General features: G+C 42.7%; 1 protein-coding gene across 3 annotated transcripts in view; it reads left to right on the top strand.

Moving 5' to 3' along the window:
* The window catches only part of PID1 (phosphotyrosine interaction domain containing 1), an 85,060-nt gene that overhangs the window by 56,796 nt on the left and 12,508 nt on the right, over positions 1-15,756 (top strand). The window lies entirely within an intron of this gene.

The raw sequence follows: 15,756 nt of genomic DNA, 5'->3' as shown, positions 1-15,756 counted from the left end.
ATTGTATTTGCTGGATTTTTCTATTTCTCCTGCCATGTTCTCACTGCTGGGCAGTGCAAGTTGCAAACAGGAGCCATAAGTTCTCTGTGTTCTGTAACATGAAGTTTGGGTCATGGTAGCTACCTGACTGCAACCACATTGAGAAGCCTTTATTTTTTCCCCCTTTCTTTTTATTTTTTGAAGATGTGGCTTAAGTATGGCTGTGGATGAAATGGTAGTCTTGCTTCATCCCAAGGCACTGGAATGATGTTACTGGGCTATCCAAAGGAATATTTGAAAACATGAACTTGTATATAAACATTTTAAACCTGTTTCAATGGTGAAATAACCCTTTTATGGAGCCCTTTCTGTTTTCCATCACAAAGTCTATTCTGGGTTTGTTTGGTCTCCCTCCACCTTTTCCCCTCCAAATTAACATAGTGTCAAATCTGTTAAGAAAATGTCCTTGCACTTTAGGATCAGTACATAAAATGATTTATTATTTTTGATTAAAGGGCTACCCTCGACAGGGTACTACTTTAGTTAAGGACTCTGCCATACAAAGGGCTCCTGCTGAAGACAACAGAAATTCTGTGCATAAACCCGCTGGGGGCCTGCACTGCAGCAGCCTCAAGGAAAAATCCTAAATTCTCTCATCATTATGTGTTTTGACTGTAATGTTTCGTTGTTGTCTTTGTAATTTAGCCATTCTCACAGCAAGTTAACAATTTATTTATTTATTTATTTATTCCCCCTTGGATTGCTGTAACGATTTCTGCAAAGCTCATTGAATTTGCTTTGCTATGTGGTTGTATCCCAAGTGGGGTTTTTAATTTTAGACCAAACTCAGCCTAAACTTCTTCATTTAAATGTGTTTTACATCAAAGTCATGGCAAAAACAAATGTTTTGCTTGTTTTTAATTATATTACTAAACTGGCAAAACACTGTTTAATGCTGGGCCTGGGTTTTCCACCTAAGGAGAGTTACTGCTTACGTTACCTGAGTTTGCCAAAGCTGGTGGATGAAACAATGTTGTTTATGGAGATGAAAGTAAGTGAATGATGGAGATTTGGGATGTGAAATTTATCAGGGAAATGTTTCAAAGCATTCTTGAGTAAACCCTCCGTTTTCTAATCCCTTCTACCAGTAGAGGTCCTTTTGATGCACACTAAGTGATGTTTATCAATTGAAATGGAAATCTGCTATTTACATTAGGGACTGATGGTTATCAAGTGGGCATCTGTGATGAAAGACCTGTGCTTGGAGGAGCTCCTCCCCAGCAGCTTAGCAGCGAAGCATTGATGGTTTTGCCCCTGGGGCCAGAGAGGACAGGGGTTGCTCCTGAGGGCACCCCACCTCTGCCGTGTTAACTGCAGTCTAACACATCCCTGGATTTTCTGTGTTTGCCGGAGTGAAATCAATTACTCTTTCCATCAGTGCAAATCCAGTGCCATTTGAAGGGCGTTTGGAAGATTTGTGAGGCCTTCTGGTAACTGCAAGGATGAATTATTTTCTTGCTTAGCTGGGGAGTCCTTTTATGATCTTGGAGGCTTTGTGTGGGCAGAGCTTTGTCTGGCTGCTTGGGCTGGGCAGCCTGGGAGGAGGCAGCGCTGTGCCTTCTCTGTCCCTTTCTGCCTCTGTGCCCCAGGCTGGGAGTCACGCCGGCAGTGGGAAGCAGGTCACTGCTGTCCAACCAGGCCAGACTTCAAAGTGGTGGGTAGTAAAGGAAAAATCTTAATCTCAAAACGTTTCTGTGTCAAACCTGCCTCCAGCAGTGCATAGGGAGTGGATGTGAAGGGACCATCAGGACTGCAGTGCCCATGGTCCGTGGCTGCCCACTCATCCCCAGCTCTTCCTGGCCCCCGAGGAGGTGGGGGAGCCTGGGGCTTTGCTCTGTGCTGCGTTTTCTCCAGCAGCTCATCAGGCCTACAAATGGACAGGCTGGCAGCCCACTGGTTAAGCCAGAGCCCATGGCAGTGCAAATTTCCATGCCTGTGCAAGGCAGCTATCTACGAGTCGCAGATAGTTGCTGTCACTGGGAACCAAAGGATTTTGGTGCCACCTCTGCCCTCTCACAAGGAGGAATATTTTCCAGCACTTTCTGCAGAATTCTTTAGACATGCAAATGCTGGCGTGCAGCTCTCCTTCCAGTTTTACTGCTGTTTGCCTCCTGGGAAATTCCCCCATGCCCCACTGCACGTAGCAGGGGCAGCACGGGGATGTGATCCTTTGTGGGCCCCCAGTCCGTACCTTGCTGGGGGTTTTGTGGACACCCAGGCAGTGCAGGAACGCCGTGCTGCAAGGCATGCAGTGCAGGGCACCCAGCACAGGACAGGAGGATGCGACGTGCTTGTGGCAGCTTTCTTGGCCGGGTGTCAAAAGCTGAGCAGAGCTGGTCAAAGAGGGTGAGCCAGGCTTATTTCAAGAAGAGTTTCTACTGTTACTTGGCTGTATCGTATGTTTTATTGAGACATAGCAAAGTTACAATCTAAATTCAGTCATCTGCCCACTTGGAAAATGCCCTAGTGTTGGTTTTACAATTATCTTCGGTTTTTAAATTCTCAGCCATAACTTTCCAGGAAAATCCCTGAGGAGTCTGTGCAAGCCTAGCTGTGAAATTATGTGGGTTTTATTGATTTCCGCAGGATAGATCTCTGATCTCCCATTTTATGTACTGTATAAAACATCTTCACTTACCTGTGCTGTCAGGGATGCTGGCCAGCAGTGAGATAATACATTTGTGGAAACAGATTTATTGCTTCGAGTTGGAGAGCAGGAGACAAGTGTACTAATTGCTACGATATAAACCAGTCCATACCAAACTTTCTTAGGACTGCTGCATGTTCCTTAGAGAATGTATGGAAGTAAAGAGCTGCACTTCATAGCAACTTTGTACAATACTTTGTATAATAATTAGTTTGGCTTGTATTAAGCCATCGTGAATCAACTAACCTGCAATGATTAAGTAGGGATAGGACTAACTCGTGACAGTTACAGATGTAGTTTAACAGCTTATCACACGTGAAATCAGTTAATAAGCAATAGGGCTTAATGCTGTGATAGCATCTGGTTTTGTTTTTTCTAGCTGCAGCTCTTGGCTTTATCCCACGGGAAGATGCACCTTCTCTTTGACAGGCGGCTGGATTTTCCAGCTGCCAAGTCACAGAGTAAGCTTATTTCAGACCTTGGATTTCTGGCTGTGAATCCAAAGTAATTCAGCCAATTTCAAAGAAGCTATTTCATATATGTCTGCATATATATCTGATGGAAAGATTCCGCCTATCATCCCATGTAAAGAGATCTGTCCATCTCCTCATATATTGTACCGAGTGAGCTAATCTTGGCAATGGAAGTTTTATCTTTTTCCATGCAGCCCAAGAAAATGATGAGTCCTGTGCCTTTTTATTTTATTTTTATTTTTCAAGATATCTTTCTTTCTGACTTTCCCTGAGGCTGAGGCATCCAAGTACTATCTCTCTAGAGGAGATTTCAGCAGCAGACATTAGGAATGGGGAAAGAGTAGCATGATATGAGTCATTAAATAGCAATAAAGAAAGCAGATTATAAACTGGAGCTGTCTCAGAACAGGAACCACCTATTGTGAATTTTCAGGAGTTTTGTTTGCTTTTGGTAAATGCCTGCTTCTCTCTAAATTGCAAGCTGAAAGATGAACTGGTGAATGTGCTTTTTCTAGTTTCACAATTAGTAGAAGCTTCAGTCATGTCACAGAAGTGAGTCAAAAGTCCCTATCTCATTCCTTCCCCATTTTTCACTCATCTTTGGTTTCCCACTTACCAAGGTATTAATCACGTTTTCAAGATGAGATTGGGCTGTAATAGCAGCTTTTCTTGACAGCCAGCTTCAGTTCCAAGAGGGAAAATCCAAAACCAGCCAACAAAACAGAGAAAAAAAAAAAAAAGAGAACAGAAAACACCAAAACCAAAAAAAAAAAAAAAAAACAAAAAAAACATAATGACCCAAAGTGAAAAAAAGTAAGAGCTATCTGTTGCAGCAAAGAATTTCTGTGGAGTTGAGAAGGCCACGTGAGAGCAGAGTTGTATCTGGCCCCCAGCCCCTGTTTGGGGTACTCAGGGGCATTTGAGGTGGTGGCTGGAGCCACGTCCTGAGAAGAAGAAATGCAGGTGGCTAATTTGCAAGTGACCTTGAGGAACAGTGCAGGCAGAGGCTGGACTCTAACTAACATGCAATCTGTTATCCAGAGCTCAGGCTCTGCAGCGAGAGGTGCCGCACAGCCACGTGCTGTGTGCAGGCTCCCTGTCGAGTGTGGTCAGAGCAGCCTCAGCAATAAACACCCCTTCCTACACATCAGCCCACAAAATGTAAATATTTAAGGGGTCCTGTTGGAGGGTAAGCTCTTTCAAGAGCCTTCTGTTTATAATCACTCACAAAAGTAACTGTTTCCTATTATACAAAGAGCATGTGGTAGGTTCCTGTGCTTAAGCACTTGGCTAAGGTAGGACGAGGAGCACACGGCGCTGGCGAGCTGGGCTTGCTGCCGCTTTGTGCACACTCCACTGGCTGGGCACAGCTTTCTGCCCCACAGCGATGGGCTCCATGTGGCACACGGTGCTGGTGCCACTGGTCGCTGCCCAACGCTGCCTTCATCCAGCACAAAACCAGGCAGAATTCAGCCATCCTGAGATGCAACAATGGCACGTCACCTCTTAGGTGTACGGCTCGCCTGCTCTCAGCATGTTGGGCTCTTTTATTTCCCCAAGCACAGAATAACACAGAATGCAGCTCCCTGCAGAAATTCACTGATCAGACCCTTTTTTTTTTTTTTTTTTTTTAATGAGGACACAGGTATTTGGAAGGTATTTGGTATTTTGGAAGGTATAAAGGTATTTGCAATATACTTCTTTTGATATCTTTGAGGACCAAACAGTTGATGGCTTTGTAGCTGACTTGCTGCAAATGCTGACATGTTTCAGGGCTCTGCTGGCACCTCCTCTCTGGGGGAAAGATGTGGTTTCAGTACACTGTCACCATTTATTTCTAACTTCTGCTTTATGAAAGTGTTGCTACCAAGAGCCTCCTGCACTCCAGAGCAGCATTTTGTGGTTCCTCATGTGCTGAACTTGTAGGGAACAGTGAGCTCCCAGATTTGTTACGGATAAAAATGTGTTATCTTGTTCCTTTTTCTCTTTCTTCTATCTTTTTGTTGTTGTTGTTCCAGAGATAAATTTGTGCTGCCACAGCTATAGTGACTTTACCTTGTTTCACCATAAATGCTTCCAGCATCCCAGGCTGCAGCTGAGGTGAGCAGGATAAACACGACCTTCAGAGTGTCCTGAGCCTCTGAGGTTTTTCTGCATGGGTCCAGGTCTCCCATGCAGCATCTTCTGGCTTTGCAGGCAGTTTCTTGTTCCTTTAGACTGGTGCCCCTGGATTAATCATGTCAGGGCAGGAGTCTTGCTTCCTAGTGTGGAGTGATGTAGGATGAGTTAATGTCTTGTTGAATTAAGAATGAATCGTTCCCTGCCTTGTGTTGTATTTGACAGTTGTTTATGATCCGATACTAAGTTATTATAAGGTAGTATTGTTTCATCTCTTCAAACTGATGTGGGTGAGTTATTGAAGAAGGCTGAATATTCAGCTAATTTGATCTGATTAGGATTTATTCAGATAATATTTATCGTAAAAGTGCACTCTGATTAGATTTATTAAATGTTACTGTGAGCCATTTACCCTGGAGAGAAAACAAGAGGTAAAAATGTTCTGGGAGGCTGGCCAGCAATTTGGAAAGTTCATAATAAAAATATGATTAATAATGGATGTTTGACATTGTTTGATATAATCTTATTTCTGTAGTTAAGGTTTTTCGTCCAGGATACTCATGTCTGCTCTCATTCACATATATCGTACTACCTGAGGGGAAAAAGGAACAGTTCAGCTAACTCGCATGATTGTTAGGAAGGAAGTTCTCAAATTTTTTAGTATTACTTGAGATTTTTCTATTCTCTTAAGGTCTCTCAAAGACGTAGGTCATGTGTAAACTAATTTTCTCCATATTTTCCTTTACCATCTGCCTGCCCCATGGTACCTGTGCTGAACATTCATGCTGCTGCTGGTGGCTGCTGTTCTGTGAAGAAGCGAGTAGGAATACAGAAATCCCTGTTGCATCTCAGTTTCTCAGAGACAGCTGAGTAAGAGGAAGTTGAGGTTTTCTGATGGTACAGGGAGTGCTTTGCCCTTGAGACTGGCTGCATCAGTGTGATGCAAGGTCAGCTCTGGTTTGCACTTATGAGGTACTGCAAGCAAATAAATGCTAGCTTTTTCTTCCATGACGGCAGTGTACAAGTGGTGCCATAAGGAGATGTTCCCAGCTTTTCAAGCTGCTGGTGGCATGTTCCATCTTAGCTTCTGATTCCTTCCCTGTTTGCAATAGCTGCATCAGCTTCTGTGAATGAACTAGTTGTTTAGGTTGAGATAAAGAAATAAATCAAGCCCCTCAGAGCTACCAGGTCCCAAGTTAGCCCCTGGTGAAGGTGTATTACAGGTCAATCTCTGTGCTTGGTGCACAAGAGGATGTGCTTGTTACAGCTTATTACAGCTATGGAGCTTTTTTTTTAACCCGAGGTGAGAAATTCAGGTTCTAGAGTTGGAGGTCCCCTGGTTCACCAAGGAAGTGTTGGCCGTCACCAATATCCCATGGACAGAGTTCATATGAGGAAGAAGAATGTTTTTATGTTGTGTTAGGCTGTCATATAAGCAACTGCAGAATGATTATTTCCAAATCCAGTGTGTCCCAAACTGTAGACTCAACAAGACTACTTTGGTGGGTTGCATATCCACTCAGATGGCTTTAGATGTCTGCTACCACAGGAGTGCTGTATTCGGCCACCGAGTGGCACTCCAGACCCAGCAATCTAACAGGGGAAGGGCATATATCTAAACAGGTTGCAAGGATCTGAAATACAACTAGTCACAAGTCTGTAGACAGCATTGAATCAAATGGAATTGCTGAAGGTTAAATTACTGCCTTCAGAAATATACTAAAGTATCCGGTTTGACATTTCTTTATCCCAGTACAATATAAACATCAAACTTGATTAGCTGTCAGGCAGCAACAAAAATGAGCCATCATCTTTCCAAACATTGCCCTCCAGAAATATAGTAGGAGGAATTATGAGGGGGGAAAAAAGAAAACAAAAACTTGCTTGCTGAAGGTGGATCAAAGTTTCAAAATACCCATTGAAAATGGTCTTTGTTTGGTTTGCTAGAACGTTTGTTTCCTGGAAGGTGCCATGGTGTTGATGTTGGAGGCAGATGTTCAAGCTGCTGCATCTGTTGCTAGATCCAACCTGTTGCTCTTTGGGCAGTGCTTGTTTTTTCAGCCAGCCTTAGTGTTGCTTCCAAGTTTTGTTTTGACACTTTGAGGTTGTGTTGTGCTTACAGAACCAAACCTTCCTGTAGCTTGCCCATTTATTTTTTTTATCAAGAAAAAAAATCAAACAAAGCATCACATTTAATTGACCTCCTTGGCAAAGTTAATTGTGAGCAACTAGCTGTAATCCATAGCTTTAAATTAAGATACTATAGGTCAAGCAAAGCTCTGGTGTGAATCGAATTTGAGTTACATGACCATATTCCAATTTAGGGTGTGCTGGAATTTAGGCAATGCAATATTTAAAACATTATTCAGTGCCATAAGAAGTCATCCGTCATACTTTGTGGATCTAGAATTGTTTATAACTGCTTTTATTACAGTGAGCAGTTTCTAGCTTATAGTATAATTACTATTCAGACTGTGTGACATCAATCTAATTCTCTTTTGTGAGATTAAAGGGTAACTCCAGTCTACTGGTGTACACGTGTAACTGTGAAGGCAGCTGTTGAAAGAGAACTTCAGCAGTATTTCAGAATAAATGCACCTGGTAGAGCCATCTATCATTAGGTAGAGCCATCATTCATTAGGAACCATCTAGTTCCTAATGAAGATAGGATATCTCATCAGATAAGAAATAATTGTCATTCTCCCTCGAGTCAATCTGTCACACAGCACTGTTAAGTTTAACGACTGTTTTCACAAAAGAGGGAAAAGTTGGTCCTATCCACTGCAGGTTGGTTCCTTGCTTCAGATCGTGCCTTGCGGTAATCACATAGCCCTGGCTGGGGTGAATGATTGTAGCTTCACTGACATCTGTGTGTCTTTCTGACTTACACTGGGCACAGATGATATCCAGCATTCTCCAAACAGCCCTTTAAATGTTAGCATCCTGTGGTGGGAGGTCATATCAGACCAGGATTGAAATTTAGAATTTTAAAATGCTGCCTTTTAGCTTTTAACTGCAAATGCCAATCAAACGTGAAGTTTTCAGAAATCTTTTTTTTCCAAATTATATAATTTAATCTCACAAATGTCTGTGCATTGAATATGGGTACCAATGTGGGATGCCTTTTTGTGACATTGAGTGCTCTAGAGATCACTATGCAGATGTGTCAAGGACAAAATCTTTGTATGTTTTCTGGTTTGTACTCAACTTGCAAAGAAGGCTACTTTCTAGGCTTTTGCTTAATTGAGATAAAAATAAACGTTATTGGCCAAAGTTATAATATTTTTGTACAGCATTTGTACTGCATTATGAGTGGCATCCTTAATGACTGATAATTGCAATCATTATGGAAGTGTGATGTTCCTTTTTCATGGTCGTAGAACTATAAACAGGTTTAATAGCAGCGTAACAGAAATAGTTTATCCTTTAAAGGCCTAAAATGGGAAGTTATTCTTCATTTTTATCTTAACAAGTAAGTAGAACACTTTTTCTATTTTCCTCCCAAGTAGCAGTGACCTGCCTTAGGCAAATGTTTGTCTCATGACTTTCCGTTCTTGAACCTTGAAGAGGTGTTTAGGAAGTTAATCCAAACATTTTGTACTGCATTCATATAACCCGGTGTACTACTATTCTTTATCATACAGGTTTCCATTGGTAATGTTGGATAGTTACACAACAGAAGTAAACGTCTAAGTTTTAGCTTATACTAAAGTTTTAGCATTTAGCATATGATGCCCATAAAATGCTGAGGATGTACATACCTTGGCCACTCACTTAGAATTTGTTTAAAAACGGAAAAAAGGAAAAAGTAAGAAGGTCTGACTGCTCAGCCCTGACCTGCTGGCAGTGCTCAGAGCCCCGCAGCACCACTGACAGAGTGGGTGCTGCTCCGGTGTGGCCAGCTGGAGCGGAGCTCTGCCGGCTGGAGCTGAGAGGTGGGGCACTAATGTATGAACCCCGTCTCTTGCTCTCAAGCTGAGCACCCTGATCACCCTGCTCACTGCCGGGGAGACCAGTTGGGTACAGGGCCACTCTTATTCCAGTGTGCTTTGGGTGAAGATGCCACAGCACAGGGTGCTAGAGAGGGTGTGGGTGATCGGGCTGGATTCCCACTGCTGCCTCTGCCCAGGGCAGCACTCCCCACCTGTGCCATCCTCCCCGGCAGACAGCCCATTTTGGTAGGAATGCTTTGCAGGGTATGTTTAGAAACAGAGAAGGAGGTTATGTTCGTGCTATGGCTGTGCTGATGCTATGGTGATGAGAAGCTCTTTATCTGATCTTCTGGGATTTCCAGGCTTTGTCAGTGGCTCTATTTTAGTATACTATGTCCTTTTGGGATTCTTCTCCTTCTCTGTCAGCCTAAAGAGATCACGCATACCTTGCACAATATCTTTTCTGCACTTTACTTGCTAATCTGACTCATCCAAGCAAATGTGTCATCTATGTATGACCACAAGATTTCCTTCCTGATAGCTTTGATCATGCCAGAAGATGTTGTAAGCCAGCAGAATGGGCTTTTGATCCTTTTCTGTTTTAGTTTTGGGGCAACACAGCTGTTACAATGGTGCCTCGGCTACGTTAGGGACAAGCAGAGTTATTTATCTTGGCTCCTGGTTCTCATTCACCATATGGCACCACGGCTTCACTCTCATCTGTTATGAGAAGCTTCAGTAGTCCCACATTACCTACGTGACACTGATGTACTACTGAACCACAGAATCACAGAATCGTCTAGGTTGGAAGAGACCTCCAAGATCACCGAGTCCAACCTCTAACACTAACCAGTCCTCCACTAAACCATATCCCTAAGCTCTACATCTAAACGTCTTTTAAAGACCTCCAGGGATGGTGACTCCACCACTTCCCTGGGCAGCCCATTCCAATGCCTAACAACCCTCTCAGTAAAGAAGTTCTTCCTAATATCCAACCTAAACCTCCCCTGGCACAACTTTAGTCCGTTCCCTCTTGTCCTGTCACCAGGCATGTGGGAGAATAGACCAACCCCACCTTGCTACAGCCTCCTTTACGGTACTTACAGAGAGCGATAAGGCCACTCCTGAGCCTCCTCTTCTCCAGGTTGAACAACCCCAGCTCCCTAAACCTGATGTATCAGGCAGCTAGTTGTATGTACAGATTTCCACACCGAAAAACAGTATAGGAAATCTTCTGTATTTTCTTGTCAGATCTCTGTGAGGTTTCTGGATTTGTGTATCAGTTCAAACCCTTTAATGCAAGTAGCCATGGAATGTGTGACTGAAGAAGAGGTGAAGGAACAGACACCAAAAAGACATTAAAAACAAGGGGATTGCGCCAAATGACAGATGTCATGGTACAAGAGGCTGGGCTGGCCACCACGTTTCTGCTTTCTCTGCTGGAGGTTAAGGTTGTATTTGTTTCTTTCACTTCACAAATGCTGGTGACCCTGTGAAGAGCAGGTCAAAGCCCAGGCAACCTTCCTCTTGGGCGATGGCTTGGACTAACTCAAGGGCAGCAGAAATACTGTAGACAGTCATCTGTCTGACAACGTGGTATTCGTGCTATGAACCAGAGCCAGGGCTTTGCAGTTGCTTCACACTGTTTTAGTGGCCAGTTTATCTTGGTTATGACAGATCAAACAAGGCCATATCATAGGACTCATAAAGTTTTGGGAAAAGTATGAATAATGCTGTTGCCAAGGAGAGGAGCATTTGTTTTTCCTCGGTGGTGTTAGCTTGCAGGATTGCCTGTGACTGTTACTAGGGCCCCCAGTTCTGCCCTCAGTTTTCTCCCTGTCCAGGTATCCCAACCAGCTCTTTTGCCTTTTTTTGTTCAGGAATGTCAAAATCACATTTTATTTCTGCTGTTGCTCTTCTTCATGAAGTTGCTCTGAGGAGAGTGGGAACTCTGAAGAGCATTGCTGTGCTCTGTGCTGCCAAAACGTAAAATAAATCTACGTGGGCTGATACTGAGGACTGGAAATAAATTTTTTAGGTAATTTAATTAACTTTAGGTAATTTTTGTGCCATGACCTTGGTGAGTTCCTGATGTCTGTTGCTTTGCTATCAAAGAGTTGGACAGCAGTGTATCTTTTTACTAATAATAAGAAAAAAAGAGCCCAAGTTGAATGGGGCTTTGGGCAACTTGTTCTAATGGAAGGTGTCGCTGCCATGGCAGGGGTGTTGGAGCTAGGTGGTCTTTAAGTTCCCTTCCAATACAACCCATTCTGTGACACACACACACACACACACACACACACACACACACATATATATATAAACACACACACAATAATTTCTTAGTAACTTCAAGCTGATATCTGTTGGAAAAAAGATCAGCAATAGCTCTTCTTTGTTTTTTCCAGCAGTGCTGTGGATGCAGTGATGTCCTTCAGGTGTAGTTAGGATTTTCTTCATGTGAGCATCATCTGCTGAGGGCTTTATAAGAAGCAGAAGAAACTTGGATTAGGAGAGTATGTGCTCAGTAGCAGGTTATCAAGGAGAGTGACTGTACACTTAGCCTAACTCAGTCTTCCCTGAGCATTATGAAGGCTGCTGTGTATGGCTTTATCCATCTGTGTGGAAGGATTTGTGTTCCTCTGCTGTTGAATCTTAGCGAATTCTTCAAGGCCTAAGATAATGATTAAGCCAGCTGACAAGCCCTGAGCTTTATGTCCTTTTCCACACGTGTTTTCCAAACTCTTGTATACAACTTTCTGTTGTGTTGTTTTGTGTCCGATCTGCATTGTGTGTGTTTACTTTTTTTCCATTTCAAAAGTAAGTGTCTACATGTAGAAGCATGGTTGCTGGGATTGGGGAAGAATACAAGCAAGATGAAACTTGTCTTTTGCCATTGCACCTTCAATTTAATTAGTTTCAATACAAGATTTTGTTTATACCTGATTTTGCATTGTGTAAGTCTGATTGTTAGCTGGAAAGTGTGAAGGACATTGTCTCCTTTGCCTAAAGTGTGAAATGAAAAGGCCGTTTGCCTTTTAAAAAGAAGCTCTCTAGAACGGTTTCCTGCACATCAAAGAGAAATGTTTGGTTTCCTGATTTTTTCCAGGTGGTTTGTAACACAAGTCCAGACCCAATCTGTAAGTAGTAGCCAAAATGATTTTTGCCCTAAGTTCTCGCTTGCTAAACTTAATCATGCTAGTTATGTATTTTTTCCCAAGTACAGCAGCCTTATATAATAGAGAGTAGATTTCACTTTGGCGTGTGGTACTGTGCCGTCATCCTCTTGGACCACCTCCAGGAGAGCACAGGTGGCAGTTCTGCTGGGATCTCACAGCTTCTCTGTTTTTATTAGCCTTTTCTGGCTGGTATCCTCCACAGCAATGACCCACCCGTGAGATGTACTTCCTTTGGACCACTTCATGGAATTTCTTCTGTTCACCTTCTAGAATTTCTTCCCAATATCTTAAATTAAAAATGTCTGGGTAAACCATTCAACGTTCATTCTAATCATCAATTTATGATCAGATTATCTCCGTTTGAGGTGCTATAAGAAGCCTAGAGGTATTCTTATGGATCATTCAGGGACTTCCACACACTATCATGTGTCCTCAGGTTTGCTGTCCACCTTGGGAACAGCAGCATCTTCAGCAAGAGCTTTTTTGGGGTCCTGTTATGCCTCTTACCCTGTTCCACATCTCCACTAATCCCACTTGCTGTGGTTTTCATGGCTTCCCCACTCTGTGTCTTGACTCTGTCCTGAGCAAATGCAGCTCACACCCATTTCCATCAGGCAGCCTGTGCAGCAGTGCTGTTGTGGCACTTGCCCACGGCCAGCCCTGCTTTCCTGGACAGGAAGGAAGTAGAGCGAGTGGAAAGGAGGAAAGAAGTCAGATGCAAGAAAGCAGCGAAGTTACCTTGCTTCATGGCTACCTCTCCTTTGCATTTACTAACTCCTGGGTGATTATAACAGCCAAGACCTGCTCTGCAAAGTGAGTGGGAGAGTAGCAGACATACTGGTGTCAAGGCAGCACTGCCATATGCTGTTAGCAGGCACTGCTCCTAATGATGCTGTACTGGGAATGAGAGACACAGTATCCTGAGCATGGCAATCACTTGAAACCTCTGTGTCTCTTTTTTTTTTTTTTTTTGCAAGAGTAGTACTCTGAGCATGGCTGCTAGAGCCAAATTTCCATTTGGTTAATTACACTGCTCCCTCATAAACTGCCCTCGCAGTTTCTCTTGGTAACACTATTCATCATCTCCTCTTCTAAACTCTGGAGCTGGTGTATTCTGGGACATTAAGCAGCTGCTCTTTATATTTAGATGATATAGCTTGCTAAATGCTTCTTTGAGATAAAGGTGTTATAAATAATTCAATGGAATTATTTTGTAGTATGTGCATGTTTATCATATCCTGTTAGAATAGTGTAGTGTCACTTTGTGTATGCGCATAGGAAGTTGTTGCTCTGCTAAGCTAAGCAATTTCTTGGGTTTGAGATACCTAAGGCTGTGACAGGCATTACAATATGGTGCATTAATGCCACTTCTTGCTGTTAACGAGTTCATCCACCAAAGGGCCAGGTCCCAGTTCAGTGGTGCACACTGCTTGATCTTGCCGCCTGTACACTGCCATGGCAGGACTGTGTTGTTCTTGCCGTGGACACGTTTTAAACGTGGAGATTTTTATAATCTCTCTTTAGTACTTTTGTGAGAAGGGAAATGCAGTTGTTTTGTGTCCATGTTCTTTAATTAAAATCTTATCTCACTAATGACAAAACAAGAAGACAAATTAGAATCTATACTGTCTGCTGTGTGTCTTGGTTTTTCAGGTAGGGACTAACTTGTATCGCAGCTTTTTCTCCTTGGGAAAGAAAGGTAAACAAGATCCTCCAAAGAAGCATCATGTGCTGGCTGCCCTTGCCTGCAGTGATAAACACTTTTTCTTCTCTCTCTTTTCTTTAAAATTATTAGTATTTTTGTGTGTGTGTGAGTTTCTTGTAGAAGCAGGAATTTTCTTTTAAATAATATCCCCCCACAAGAACAGCCAGGTTGGCCTGTTCAGATTTTTGCATACATGGTTTGAACTTTAATGCTGTTCTTGGCTTTGCTCTGTCATTAAAGAATCTTCTACCTGATTTCAGCCCAAGAGATGTTGGCTTGTTTTGAAGAGGCAGCAGAGGAGAGGAGTAGAAAGATAGAGACAGATGATAGGGGACAAGTAGTACAGTGTGTGCTTTTACTGTAAATATCTAGCATCCAGTAAATTCAGTGTTACCCAAAATGCTGTTTTCTGTCTATTATGCTGTCTCTCATAAGTTTGTGCATAATTAAAACTAAAATATATGTTGTTTTCTATTTAAAATAATTTAACCAAAGTAATAACAGCTTTGGTAGGAAAACAGACTGTTAGGAGAGATGTATTGACGGCTACAAGCCTGTGGCTGGAAGTACACTTGTGTATCGTAACAGAATTGCATCAGGCTCCTTGAGAGCTGGGATGCTTTGACTTTGCTCACTTAAGCTTAGGTGGGGAAAGCTACAAAATTTTAGAAGATGAGTAATCCTCATATTTCTAATGCAAACTCCCATCTCTCTTGCCAAATTTCTATCTGTATTTCTGGATACTGAAAGAGGGGTCGGTTTCTCTTAGCGCATTTGACACATGTTGCTGTCTGCTTTGTTGAAAATCTCTCTGTCAGTATCTCAAAACAAGCGGAGAGCACTCAAACCCCATGGGCTTTATTGAAGTGCCTTGAAAAATTTGGTTCCTGCTGTGTGGGGAAGAAAAACCTTCCCCTGTGGGCTGTTTATTCCAATCTTGGCCATTGCTTTGTCAGTTCAGGCCCTGCTGCTTTGTTCTTCCCCATCTGTCTGATACCACGGAAAGCATTATGCATTATGTACTGCTTGGACTCTTAGTTCAATATGGTGAAGAACGATTAAGCTCTTAAAAAGATATGTCTATTCTATTAAATATTTTCAAAAAATATATGGAAAATTGTCAGTGTATGTTGAAGATAAACTGCATTTATTAGGGAGCTGTAAAACACCTTGTTGATGGAAAGCATTGAATTGTTTATCTGGAAAACAATCATCAGACTTCAGAGATTTTTACAGGATAAATATTGCGGTCATAGCTAGCAATGTTAATTCACTTTTGGGTGGTGAGACCTCATTGCAGAATTACCATTACAGAATACCATGCTGCAGAATTGCCTGTGCTTCACAGGAGGGCTGCATTTTGCTTAGAGACAGCACCACAGACAGCCTGTAACACTCGTTGCTTCAGGAATTTGTCTTTTGTTGTCATGCTCAAGAGTGATTTCAGAGAGTAGTGTTGCTTTATCCAGTGCTGATCCTCTCATCCTTGCTTAGGGCAAGCAGCAACTGGAATGAAGGTGCCTGAGCTTCAGTGGCAGAGCACCTGCTGGGCTCCCTGCTGCCCACAGCTTTGCTGCGTAGTCCCAGCGACTGCCAGGCTGCCAAGAGGAAGATTAAAAATGGGAATGAGTGGAGCTGCTGCTGTATTTCTTTTACCTTAACT

This window comes from Anas platyrhynchos, chromosome 9, assembly GCF_047663525.1.
Source record: "Anas platyrhynchos isolate ZD024472 breed Pekin duck chromosome 9, IASCAAS_PekinDuck_T2T, whole genome shotgun sequence".
Lineage (NCBI taxonomy): Eukaryota > Metazoa > Chordata > Aves > Anseriformes > Anatidae > Anas > Anas platyrhynchos.
The sequence above is the reverse complement of the archived record's forward strand: the minus strand, read 5'-3'. Positions and strand labels throughout refer to the sequence as shown.